The sequence below is a fragment of the Astatotilapia calliptera genome, chromosome 15 (assembly GCF_964374335.1).
Source record: "Astatotilapia calliptera chromosome 15, fAstCal68.1, whole genome shotgun sequence".
Taxonomy (NCBI): Eukaryota; Metazoa; Chordata; class Actinopteri; order Cichliformes; family Cichlidae; genus Astatotilapia; species Astatotilapia calliptera.
In genome coordinates this window covers 40,244,204-40,258,477 of record NC_137436.1, presented here as the reverse complement: position 1 = coordinate 40,258,477, position 14,274 = coordinate 40,244,204, and positions in this window count along the sequence as shown.

Below are 14,274 nucleotides of genomic sequence, written 5' to 3'. Positions count from 1 at the left end.
TCTGCTTGTTGCTTTGACTCTGTCCATTTTTCTGCCAAATATTATGATTTATGTGACGGTTGCTTAAGTAAAATTTACTTTGTTTCCATGTTGTTTTATTTAGCTTTTTACTTATGCTTCTAAATGTTCCCTTTAAAAAATATGAAATGTTGTGAAATATTAGACAGGACCAAAGACTATAAGATTCAATAAGATGACTATATCATACTTTTAATTGACTAAAATTGAGCAAATTCAGCTGATTATAAATGCAAAGTATGGGGTCACCCCCTTTGCTCACCTTGCAGATCTCATCCCTTATTCCCAGTTTGAGTTTTTAATGGCTTGATCCAGTCCCAGGGCCCATGCTGGATGTCATTCCTTGCTCTCCACCCACCCACCCACCCTCCCCACCCACCCACCCACCCACTCTGTAGCTGTCACTAGCAAATGAGACCAAAAAACAAAAAAACTAATCACATGACTTGTAAAACAGATTGATGATCAGAATGATTAACAGAGCTCAAGTTTCCCAACTGCAGTATCAATGAATTATATTCTAACTTCCTATAAAATTGACAGTGTAACATTACTGAATACTACATAATATTTTAACCATGGTAAGTATGGCTGTGTCTCAGGCTTCTCATCAAGAGCCCACTTTCCAAATCCCATCTCATTTTATTAACAATGCCTTTTTTGCAATTCATGACAAAATTAATTTAATTCTTAAAGCTTCTCATCCCAATCCTGATATCCTAATATCATCCTATCAATGAAGTTAAGTATAATAATAACTATAATGATCTCACTTTCAATAATTTTGTTATCAGCATAGCTAATCTAGGGGAAATTAGGCTGCTGATCCCATCTTTCACCCGTTGTTCAAATGGTCTTTAATGCAACTATCGAATCAGTCCCACGGCAGCAGCTCAATGCATGTATATGTCTGAGCTGTTGAAGTTCAAATTGAGCATCAGAAGACCAGAGCAGTCTGGGTTATGATTATGATTGTGGATGGCTGCTAACTTTCTGCTTCTTAATTCAGATCAAACTGAGGTTATTGTACTAAAATCTTAGAAATATGGTATCTAAGCAGATTCTTACTCTGGATGGCATTACCTTGGCCTCCAGTAACACTGTGAGGAACCTTGGAGTCATTTTTGACCAGGACATGTCCTTCAACGCACATATTAAACAAATATGTAAGACTGCTTTCTTCCATTTGTGCAACATCTCTAAAGTTAGAAATATCCTGTCTCCGGCCTCTGGGCCTGGGGCTCGCTCGGGCCCCTTTGGAGGTGGGGTGCCCCCGGCCTCTCGGCCTGGGGCTCGGTCACTCAGGCGCAGCTGGCTGCCGGCGGAGCTCACGGGCACGTCACTGCAACTCCCCCTGGCTTCTGCTCCGCGGCTGCTGAGTGAGCCCTCATCTGGGACTCTCCTCAGCTCTTTCTGGGACAGTGGCGCAGCTGCCCCTCTGTTGGTCTTCCTTGGTCTCTTGTGTTCTGGGGGCCTCTGGATGTCTGGAGTCTTGATCTCCTCCATACCTGCTTCATGCCCTGGAGGACGGGGCTGTGGCCCCCCCACACCCTAACAGATCATTACATGAAGGAACCTTTTAAAAACAAGCGCGTTGATGCTCACAGGTGTGCACACGGGTGATCACACCCACAAACTACACCCTTTTTGGCTCCTACCTCAAAGCACACTGTGTTCTGTTGATCTTATGTGCTGCACAATAATGTTTAATATTTAGTATTTACTGTCATATTCCCATATATCATCGTGATGTTGTTTATTCTATTGCTCTAGTCTTCTTCTGCTTGTTTTCTTTTTTTCTCAACAGGTGATCCAGGAAAAGAGAAAGAAAAAAAAGGTGATGAAGCAGATTTTCATTGTCTTTTCTCTCTATCTCTTTTCTCCTTTTTCTTTCCCTCTCCTTCTGTTAACTTTCTTCTGAACTTTTCTTCTTGTTTTTCTTTCCCATCCCTGAGTCCAGTCTGGTCTGATTACAATAACTTAGAATAAAAATAACTAATAAAGATCAAATAAACTATGACTAGTATAGCAAAAGGCCCACTTGGGAAAGTAAATCTGTTGGGCATTTTTCTTGGCCTTCAGACAATAATTCTGATTGCTACAGTGCCAGACAGGACACAAAGAAAAAGAAAGAAATATCCTGTCTCAGAGTGACGCTGAAAAACTAGTTCATGCATTTATTACTTCCAGGCTGGACGACTGTAATTCATTATTATCAGGAAGTCCTAAAAACTCCCTGAAAAGCCTTCAGCTAATCCAAAGTGCTGCAGCAAGAGTCCTGACAGGGACTAGAAAGAGAGAGCAGATTTCTCCTGTTTTGGCTTCCTGTTAAATCCAGAATTCAAAATGCTGCTCCTCACATACAAGGTCTTAAATAATCAGGCCCCATCTTATCTTAATGACCTTGTAGTACCATATCACCCTATTAGAGCACTTCGCTCTCGCTCTGCAGGCCTACTTGTTGTTCCTAGAGTATTTAAAAGTAGAATGGGAGGCAGAGCCTTCAGTTTTCAGGCCCCTCTTCTGTGGAACCAGCTTCCAGTTTGGATTCAGGAGACAGACACTATCTCTACTTTCAAGATTAGGCTTCAAACTTTCCTTTTTGCTAAAGCATATAGTTAGGGCTGGACCAGGTGACCCTGAATCCTCCCTTAGTTATGCTGCAATAGACGTAGGCTGCCGGGGGATTCCCATGATGATAATAATAATAATAATAATGGATTGGATTTATATAGCGCTTTTCAAGGCACCCAAAGCGCTTTACAATGCCACTATTCATTCACTCTTGCATTCACACACTGGTGGAGGCAGCTATGGTTGTAGCCACAGCTGCCCTGGGGCAGACTGACAGAAGCCAGGCTGCCATATCGCGCCATCGGCCCCTCTGGCCAACACCAGTAGGCAAGTAGGGTAAAGTGTCTTTCCCAAGGACACAACGACCAGGACAGAGAGCCCAGGGATCGAACCAGCGACCTTCAGGTTACAGATATGCTTCCTTCCCAACCCCCTGAGTTTTTCCTTTCCAGTCACCTTTCTCACTCACTATGTATTAACAGACCTCTCTGCATTGAATCATATCTGTTATTAACCTCTGTCTCTCTTCCACAGCATGTCTTTATCCTGTTTTCCTTCTCTCACCCCAACTGGTCGCAGCAGATGGCCCCGCCCCTCCCTGAGCCTGGTTCTGCTGGAGGTTTCTTCCTGTTAAAAGGGAGTTTTTCCTTCCCACTGTCGCCAAAGTGCTGCTCATAGGGGGTCATATGATTGTTGGGTTTTTCTCTGTATCTATGAACCGCCTTGAGGCGACTTTTGTTGTGATTTGGCGCTATATAAATAAAATTGAATTGAATTGAATTGAAATCATTAGAATAGAGAACTTGCACTAACATATATTTCTGTTTTTACTGGACTCAAAGATGTGATCGTGACGGATTTATCAAAATATTTTGCATAGATTTTTGGGTATGAGTGCTGAACTGTGTGATTACTATTGATATACACAAACACAATAAATAATCATTCATCAACCTGTCTTGTGACCTGCCTGACTATCAAGCTCTCTTCTGGAGAACCATGGTGGCCCTAAGCAGCTGCACAGTCTGCTTATCCCTTTGGCTGCCATGCATTAACATAAATTTTTTGCCTGGGAAATACACCCACCGTACCTTTAGCTAACAAACAAATTGTGTGCTAAACTACAGAAGTGGGAACAAAGTACAATCACTTTGTTTATTTTTTCTTTTCTTTTTTTGCCTGTCCCGGTTGGTTCTTTAACCATCAGAATTACTGTGTGAAGGCCAAGAAAGATACCCAACAGATTTACTTTACCTTTGTTATCACGGCCTTGCCGTATTGGTCAATTTGATTGATCTTTGTTATTATTTATTTATTTTATTCAGACGGGACAGACATGACTGGGGAATGGGAAAGGGAGAGAGAAAGTGTAGGGTCGGCCCCGCTAGTTCAAAGACTTATCACCCGTGAAGAAAGCAAGACAACAACTTAACCGGTTTTTACTTGCTAGCAAGGGGAGGATCTCAGAGCAGCACCTCTGCCCTCGGTCTCAGACCACTCCAAAGAACCCAGCTTCCCCTGCAGCCTTTATTCTGTGAACACAGTTTACAAAAACACCCATCGTAAAAAAAACCCCTATAGTGCGTCATAAAACTAAGGCACTGAGTGTGTGCGTATGCATGTACGAGCATGTGTGTGTGTGTGTGTGTGTGTGTGTGTGTGCACGTGTGTGAGTCTGTGTGTGGATGTGGGTGTTTTTGTGTGACTTCCTGCTGATCACAAAGGGTCATCTCCCCTCACCCTGTATATGCCTCAACCCCTTTAATGGTCACCCATACACAAGCACAGGCGGGGCCATAAATTGAAAGAAGTAAACATCCTCACTAAATAAGGACAGAAACAGAATGTCTTTGATCATACAGTTTGAACCAAGGCTTAAAAATGTACGTACAATAATGGCAACATTTAACAATTTCACCCTAACAGAAAGAGGAGGGGGGGGGGGGGGGGGGTGAAGAAAAACAGAGGAGAAACGGGACAGTGAGAGAAGACAATAAAAGAGAGCGAACAAGAAGCAAAAGGAGGGACAGTGAGAAAGGGCACTTAAAAAGAGAAAGAAGAAAAAAAAATCTCCTGGATCACCTGTTGACAGAAAAAGAAGAGAAAACAAGCAAAAAAAAAAACCCAGAGCAACAAACTAAACACAACACCATCACGTTAATCTAGCCAAGTGTAAACAGCAGTAAATACTAAATATCGAATGTTGTTGTGTAGCAAGAAGGACCGACAGCGCACAATGTGCTTGGAAATAGCAGCCAATAAAGGTGTAGTTTATGTCTATGAATAGTGAACACCTGTGTGCACACCTGTGTGAATCAGCGTGCTTGTATTCAAAAGATTTCCCCATGTAATGGTGTGCTAGATCACAGGTGTCCAATTCCAGGCCTCGAGGGCCGGTGTCCTGCAGGTTTCAGATGTGTCCTTGATCCAACACAGCTATTTCAATGCCTAAATTACCTCCTCAACATGTCCTGAAGTTCTGCAGAGGCCTGGTAATGAACTAATCATTTGATTCAGGTGTGTTGACCCAGGGTGAGATCATGTACTGCAGGGTTTAGATTGGGGCGATCGTGGCTCAAGAGTTGGGAGTTCACCTTGTAATCAGAAGGTTGCCGGTTCGAGCCCCGGCTTGGACAGTCTCGGTCGTTGTCTCCTTGGGCAAGACACTTCACCCGTTGCCTACTGGTGGCGGTCAAAGGGCCCAGTGGCACTAGTGTGGGGAACCATAGCCCACAGGGCATGAAGCAGGCATGGATCCAGGCCGCAGAAATCCAGAGGCCCGAGGGCCCCCCAGTCTCCAAACGGGGTCCGACTGAGCCACGGGCGCCAGGCCCCGCCAAGCAGCCACCGGGAGTGAGCCAGTACATACCTGAGCACCCAACCCCGGACACCAAGAAACACCAAGGCCTGGGGGCATCAGCTACTGGCAGGGAGTGTGGTGAGGGGAGAAAGGCCCCTATACCTGGGGCTTATAACACATGTCATAACACAAACACCATGGGGGTGAGCACGCTATACAGCGTTCAGAGGACCGTCTGTGTATTCAACCTCACCTCTGGCGCTGGTGCCCACCTCTCAGTTTTAATTGCATGTTGAGGGTTCTCGGGAGGGGCCAAGCAGACACCGGCTGCTCTCTGGCAGGAACCACCATGCCCTCCCATGTTTTAAATGCACTTTAGAACAGCATGCAGCAACACTACATATGAGCGGGCGGAGGGAGGTTTGGGGTCTTCACTCACTCCTGTTCTGTTAACCGTCGGATTGGGGTCTGGGATGCGGGGCCTCCCTGCTATTGCAGATAAGGAGGCGGCCTGCTTTCCTCCACCCCAGAGAGAAGGGCTAGATCTCCTGGGTCTGGGTACGGTTTGCCCCTCTAGGGGCAGGGGTACCCGGACCTGGGATATAGAGTATTTTTGGGGAGTGTGAATGTGTGTAATGTGTCTATTTGTGTCTGTCTCCACTTCGGGTGAGTGCCGAGTATTCGTTTGTGTATATGGGGGTGGGAATGCACGTTTGTGTCTGTGTGCGCCTGTTCGTCTGTGTCTATATGTCAGGTTGGGTCTTAGACTCCACCTCTCTGGGAACATCTCAGGCTCTCCGAGGTATGGAGGCCCATCTCCCCTCACCACACTCCCTGCCGGTGGCTGACGCCCTCAGACGTTGGTGTGTTGGTGGTTCTTGGTGTCTGGGGGTGGGCGCTCATCTATGTACCGGCTCACTCCTGGTGGCCGATTGGCGGGGCCTGGCGCCTGTGGCCCGGCTGGGCCCCTTCCGTCCTCTCTGGCACAGCTGGCTGCCGGCAGAGCCCGCTGGCATGTCACTGCAACCCCCTCTGGCCTCTGCTCCATGGCGGCTGGGTGACCTATCGTTTGGGGCTCTCCTCATCTCTACCCAGGAGGGTGGCACGGTTGCCCCCCTGGTGGTCCTCCTTGGGTCCTCGTATTCTGGGGCCTCTGGATGTCTGGGGCCTGGATCTCCTCCATACCTGCTTCATTGCCTGGGGGACGGGGCTATGGCTCCCCACTCCCTAGCAGATCATTACATGGAGAAACCTTTTGAATACAAGCGTGCTGATGCACACAGGTGTACACGGGTGTTCACAGACACAAACTACACCCTTCTTGGCTGCTACCTCAAAGCACATTGTGCACTGTCAATCTTGCGTACTGCACAATAATATGTAATATTTACTATCTACTATTATCCACTGTTAGCTAGTTTATTGTGACTGTGTTGTATTCATTATGTTGCTCTTTCTTGTTTGTTTTCTCTTCTGTTTTTTCTTATCTCCATACAGGTGATCCAGGTGTTTTGTTTGTTTCTTTCTTTCTTCCCTCCTTTCTCACCATCTCTTCTCTCCTCTATTTTTCTTTCTCTCGCTCTCTTTCTTTCATTCTTTCTCCCTGTCCTATCCCCCAGTCATGTCTGTCCCGTCTGTAACAACTGAAAATCAAATAAAATTAATACATAATTGTCATAAAGGTCAATCAAATGGACCAATATGGCAAGGCCATGATGATCCAACTGGTAAAGTAAATCCGTTTGGCATCTCTTTGCCTTCAGACAACAATTCTGATGGCTAAAGATCCAAAGGGGAAAAACTGCACTTTAGAACAGCACACAGTAACACCACATATGAACGGGCGGAGGGAAGCATGGGTCTCTTTATACCTCCGTTCTCTCTTTACCATTGGGGCTGGGAGAAAGAGTTGGCCATCTGATCGAGGTCTGGATGCGGGGCCTCCCTGCTGCTGCGGGGCCGTGGGCAGTCTGCTTGTCTCCACCCCAGTGAAAAGAGTAACATCTCCTGTGTCTGGGTACCATCACCCCTCTGGGGGTGGTGGTGCCTGGACCAGGGGTTTAGAGTATGTTTGGGGAGTGTGAGTGTGTGTACAGTGTCCATTTATGTTTGTCTCCACGTTGGGCGAATGATGAGTATTTGTATATGTGTGCATGAGGATGGGAATGTACGCTTGTGTCTGTGTGTGCCTGTTCGTCTGTGTCTATATGTCAGGTCGAGTCTTAGACTCCACCTCTCTGGGAACAAATACTTTGTTTCTGCAGGTCATATTTTTCAGGTATACATTCAGGTGTATTTGTGCATTTATTTTTCAGGACACTTTTTACTTTTACGACCTACATGGTTACACGAGTATTTGTACTTTTCACTCTCTATATTTTCAAAACAGACATTAAGTTAGGTTTAGGTCTATCAAATATAGCTAGGTGTTTATAGTGGGGGGCTAAAGTGGGCCAGAAAGAGTGCAAGTGTTGTGAGTTGTGGTTGCGGTTCTTGAGCATCTAGCTAGCCCTACAGAAGAGGAGTGAGGATAAAGGGAGTAACGTTTTGCTTTTGGTTTTTTTTGTCAAATAATTAGAAATGTGTCAATTTTATGAGCTCAACAAACACACAAACTGTTTGTCCAGCTTGTCACATATTTTGTTGCTAGGTAAAAAAAAAACAACAACAGCTGCTGTATTTCCAGGTACAGAAAGAAGTTTCAAGATAAATTCAATAAGAGATGGAGAAAGACGTAAGAAAGGACAGACGTTAGATTTAAAGGTAAGGACTGCTCAGCGGCAAGAAATCTGCTGTGTTTTGGTAAATTATGTATTTTCATGCTGTGAAACATCCTGCACAACAAACTACGGTATAATTATTTTGTGTTATTTAAATGTTGAATGAAAATACTCTGTAGTCTTGTGCAGAATAATCAGGTTAGCTGCAAGCTACTTTGGTGAATTCACAATAAAAGAGTATGTTGGACAATTACATTTGGCGATATGAGCGCCAACAAAGCGGCCTCATACGGCGTGCGGCGCGCGGTGAGAGATGCCAAACGCCGGTACCGGGAACGTGTGGAGTCCCGCTTCCACCAGGGCGACACACGGAGTATGTGGCACGGACTACGCACCATTACGGACTACAAAGCCAGGGACACTGCGCCGATCAACGCCAACTCTGCATTCACCAACGAGCTGAATCAGTTCTACGCCCGTTTCGAGGTTAGCCAGGCGGCTAATGCTATCTACCGCCTGACTACCAAGGACAGTGACGTCATCAGCGAGAGACCGGTGACCAGCATCGCGGAGCATGACGTCCGAGCGGCATTGAGGAGAGTGAACACAAGGAAAGCGGCGGGGCCAGACGGCATCACTGGCCGTCTGCTGCGCTGCTGTGCTGACCAGCTAGCAGGTGTGTTCACTTACATCTTCAACGAGTCCCTGGCGAAGTCTGTGGTCCCCACATGCTTAAAAAAAGTTCCACCATCATCCCTGTGCCCAAGAACAGCAAACCCTCATCCCTGAACGATTACCGGCCAGTTGCACTGACCTCGGTAGTAATGAAGGTGTTTGAGAGGCTGCTGAAGAACATCATCTCCTCCTCCATCCCAGACACCACAGATCCGCTGCAGTTCGCCTACCGATCCAACAGATCCACAGAGGATGCCATCGCCCACGTCCTACACACCACTCTCAGCCACGTGGACAAGAAACAGGGTAACTATGTGCGAATGCTTTTTGTTGATTACAGTTCAGCGTTTAACACAATAGTGCCCTGCAGACTGTTCACAAAGCTCAGGGATCTGGGACTTAACAGCTGTCTATGTGCATGGGTGTTGGACTTCCTCACTGGCAGAACTCAGGTGGTGAGGGTGGGCAGGTGCTTCTCCAACAGCATCACCATCAACACAGGAGCATCTCAGGGATGTGTCCTCTCACCACTGCTCTACTCCCTCTACACTTCAGACTGTGTGGCCACCCATGGCTCCAACACCATTGTGAAGTTTGCTGACGACACAGTGGTGTTGGGTGCCATCTCCAACAACGATGAGGCGGCCTACATGGATGAAGTGAGAAATCTGGCATCGTGGTGCCAGGACAACCACCTCCAGCTGAACGTCGGCAAGACCAAGGAGCTGGTGGTGGACTTCAGAAGGGGTCAGCACAGAGACTACAAGCCCATTATCATCAATGGAGCTCCAGTGGAGAGGGTGCAGTCCTTCAAGTATCTTGGTGTCCACATCTCCTCAGACCTGACATGGGATGCCCACATTCAGGTCCAGACCAAAAAGGCTAGGCAGCGCCTGTATCACGTACGACAACTGAGGAAGTTCAGGGTCTCTCCAAAGATCCTCAGGATCTTCTATACAGGCGCTGTGGAGAGCATCCTCACACAGAACATGACATCGTGGTTCGGGAACAGCTGTGTGAAGGACCAAAAAGCTCTCCAGAGAGTGATCCGTACAGCAGAACGCTGCTGCAGGATTGCTCTCCCCCCGCTTCAGGACACCTACACCAGGAGATGCCGGACTAGAACAGCGCAGATACTGAAGGACCCGTCCCATCCTGCCAACAAACTGTTCCAACTTCTGCAATCTGGTAGAAGGTTCCTCATCATCCGGGCAAGGACAGAGAGACTCAAGAGGAGCTTCTATCCCCAAGCCATCCGTGCCCTAAACACACACACCCGCCCTCTCACATCATCTATAATTGACTGAGACAGGACTCTTCCAGACACTCTAAACCCAGGCACAATGTACATTCCAAAGTCCTTTAATTTCAAATATTTTTATATCGTCTATTCTGTAAAATAGTCAGATGTCTATTCTTATTATATGTTCTTCCTCTACTACCCCCCCCCCCCCCCCCCCATTTTTGCACATGTCGAGGAGCATGTCAGGCTACATTTCACTGTGTGTTATACTTGTATAACTATGCATGTGACAAATAAAGAACCTTGAACCTTTAAATAATTTGCAAAGAAGCTGATGATGCTTAGATTAATTGTGCCAGCTGTGTATGGTCTAGTATGAAGACAATATGCAGTATATTGTCAGTGTAGGAAATGTAAATTAGCCAAGATATAGAGCTCTACTGAGCCACTACAACCAATTGTAGGGTTCCCAATTGAGCAAAGAAGTTGATTCTGTACTTTAGCTTTTACTGGAGTATTTTTAACACAGGTGGCCTGTCTGTGCTTCTACCTAAGTAAAGAATGTCTGTATTTTTGCCACCTCTACCGCACTGTGCAAAAACAGTTTGGTTGTTATGTGTATTGAGCTTTTTGAAATGTTGAATTTGAAATTATATGCCACTTTAAGTAACTCTGTTTATCCTTGAAGTAATGCAAGCATAGCTTTACATCTGAACCGTCACAGGGATGAGAGGAGAACAGGATGTGTGCAGGTGGTGTCATGTGGTTACTTACATAACAGTCTCTAAAAGGACCAGCTCATAAAAACCTGGCATCTCTTAACAGTATTTCATAATAAAATGCCAATCGGATTTAATTATAATTCATTCATAATTCACAGCTTTGAACTTTTCTAGCGTCTAACTCAGTTGGATGTGTATTTAACCTGCTAATTCACTGGTAGGCCTACAAAGTCAAAGTTGCACCAGATAATCTAAATAAAAGTGGTAAGTCATATTTGCAGGGGTGGATCTAGAAAGGTGGCATGTGCCACCCCAAAATGATCCCTTGCCAGCCCTAGTGCCACAAGGTATCTTACCAACGTGTACATAATAAGCAAATACTCCTGTGTGCTATAGACTACAGTATACACACCTACTTACTGTTTTTTGTTTGTTTGTTTTTGTTCAGCCTGCGTCTGTTAATTAATTTGTGTTAATTAATTACAGCTCAAACGGCAAAAAATGCACGTGCTCTTTGCCAGCCCGTTCCCAGCCTGTAACCAGCGCGCTATGCTGTTAAGGGCGATCACTGGTTAATGGTAGTCATATGACTGATGCAAGCCAGTCCTTTTATTGAGCAAAACTGTGATTAATAGTTAAATATTACTGTTGAGGGGCACACACACACACACACACACACACACACACACACACACACACACACACACACACACACACACACACACACACACATAGTGCCTTGTCTTAGAACCATTGGGGGGGTTTACGATGGGAGGTGCTTGTGTTGTTGTGTATTGTAACAGTTTGTCAATAAATAGCTGCGAGGAGAGCTGCTCTTTGAAGGATTTGGGCTGGAGACAGGTGAGGAGCATTGCTCCACTGCCTGTTTCTGACCAAAGCTCTCCCTCGCTAGCGAGTTAAAAAAGACTGGTTGAAGATGTTCTGTTTTGTCTTGTGTTCTTCATGAGGAATAAGTCTCTAAACTAGCGGGCCTGTGGAAACACAGACCCAACACTTTTATTACCAAGTTGAACCTGCCAATTAGTTTTGGTATGAATTACTCTTCCAAGATGAAGAGCATGCTTAGATGTCCTAACTAGGCCTTCCTGTTTTTTGTTTTTTTTTACTTTCACAGTGCACTGAAAGTTTTGTTTGGTCATGCAACATGCAGCACTTGTACATAAAAGGCCAAAGCCGACTGTACTTCCTCAGGAGGCTGAGGTCCTTCAACATCTGCAGGAAGCTCCTGAGGATGTTTTATCAGTCGGTGGTTGCAGGAGTACTGTTCTATGCTGTGGTGTGCTGGGGGAGCAGCACAGCAAAGAAGGACTCATCCTGGCTGGAAAAACAAATCAGGCTGGCTCTGTGGGGAAATCCTCTAGTTGAAAATCCTGTTTAAAAAAAGCACTTGTGACAATTGTGTTGGTGACAGCTTTTGTTATAATATCAATAATATTCATATGAATATGGGATACTGTTACATGTTTGCACAGACTTTTGTGGAATATGGAGACACTCCTGGCATTATATGAGCAAAGTGAGACTCATTTTTTAGGGTTGGTGGAGATGAGTGTGAAGATCCAAACAATCCCTGTCAGTGATGGAGAAGCTTTGATGGAAATATTTGGTAAAAAGTTCACCAGCATGAAGGAAATGAAGTTTCAAACTTTCCTTAGGAGGAGCCCAGCACGCCTGCTTAAAGAAAAGTGAGTGTGGCGATGTGGATGCTTGCAGCGACTGCTGTATAGAGGCCATCCTGCTACACATGAAACACATCAGAGTCATAATTGTTATTTTAGTCACGTGTTTGTTTATTATCCTTATTGTTTTATCTGGGACTGTTTGCAGACATCTCAGAGAGAGGAGACACCAGCATCTGAACAGAGACTCAAACCAGCAACCTGCAGCTCCCTGCTTGGCTGCTCCAGTTTTCTCCTCACTCATGTTGCCCACCAGTGATTTCTAGCTGCCCACCCACACAGCAGGCTAGAATATGCGCTGAGCCTCAGCACCCAATACTTGGACATGTTTTCTTTATTAAATAATGAACCAGACCCCAAAAGTAAACAGCTGTTATTGCTAGGCAACGGGAGCAGCATTTGGTGATGCAGCACCTGACATTCCTGACCATGTGGGCGGAGCATGCATGAAATGGAATGTTTAGTAGAACTGTGCAACACAAGCACTTAGTTCCAGCATGTTTCATTGTATCCAGACACAGCTAGAGACACATCTACAGCAGCATCTCTGTGCAGGACAAACGACAGTTGACGAAGAAACATCAAAAACTTCACTTCACTCCTCTACAAAACGTTGGCTCCTTTGTTTAAAAGGCCAAAATGAATCGAGGGAGAACGAGAAGAGGATCGGCGAGTGCTTCACCTCACAATTCAGTACAGCTGATTAACCTGCAAGAAGAAGTTCAAATGATACAGGCTGAAAATATCAAATTAAAAGAAGAGGCAGAAAAATCAAGAGGAGAAGCTAAAGATTCAAAGTTTGAAACTGATGTAGTATTGCAGGAATTACTGCATGTGGGTCTCAAACTTAAAGGAGAGAAAATGGGAAAACAACAGGCAGAAAAGGAGAATGAAAAGATGAAGAAAGAACTGTTGGAAGCTCAAAAAGCATTGGAGGAAGAGAAAAGCACAGCACAAGAAGCCAACAATAAATATCAAACTGCAAAGAAGGAGGCAGGAAATGTGATGCAGGAATTACAGGAGGTGCAGGAAGCTTTTGGAGAGGGAAAAAGGAAAATGCAGTTGGCAACACAAGAAGCTGCAAATGTAACAGCTGAAGCTGAAACACTAAGAAAGGAATTACTGCATGTAAAGCAACAACTTGAAGAGGAGAAAAGACGTAAAGATGAGGCAGAAAATGAGATTGAAAATTTGAAGAAAGAATTGTTGGAAGCTCAAAAAGTGTTGGAGGAAGAGAAAATGAAAATACAGGAAGCAAAGAAAGAAATGGAAGATACAAAGAGTCACACTGAAAACATGAAGAAGGAACTGATGAAAGTACAAGAAGAACTTGCAGAAGAGAAAATTGAGGTGAAGGTATTCAAGAAAGAAATGACGGTGACCAAGAAAGACTGCAAAGACGCACTGAAAGAAATGCGAAAGCACAAAAAGGAAGCTAAAGAGCTCCTCAAACACAAAGGGAAACTGGCCAAACAGCAGCTGAAAGAAAAATTTAAAGATGCCGAGGAGCAGCTCAACAAGACCTTAAACGAACTGAAGGCAAAAGAAAAAGAAAAGCAAGCTGAGGACAGGAGGGGATTCTGGAGCAGACTGCTGAGAAAGAACTGACCCAGCAGCATCAATAGTTTCTTCCCCCTCTCTCCACCTTTCTTTCACCCCATCCTTCTTCTTGGGACGTTTGTTTGTTTTTTAAAAACTGAAATGCACAAATAAAATTGCCATAACTTGACCTCATGTTGCCTGCTTCTTTTCTTGTGTGTCTGTGGATGTAAAACAGTAACACACTTTCTGCTCTGTGTCTTTAATTGTAAATAAATGCAAT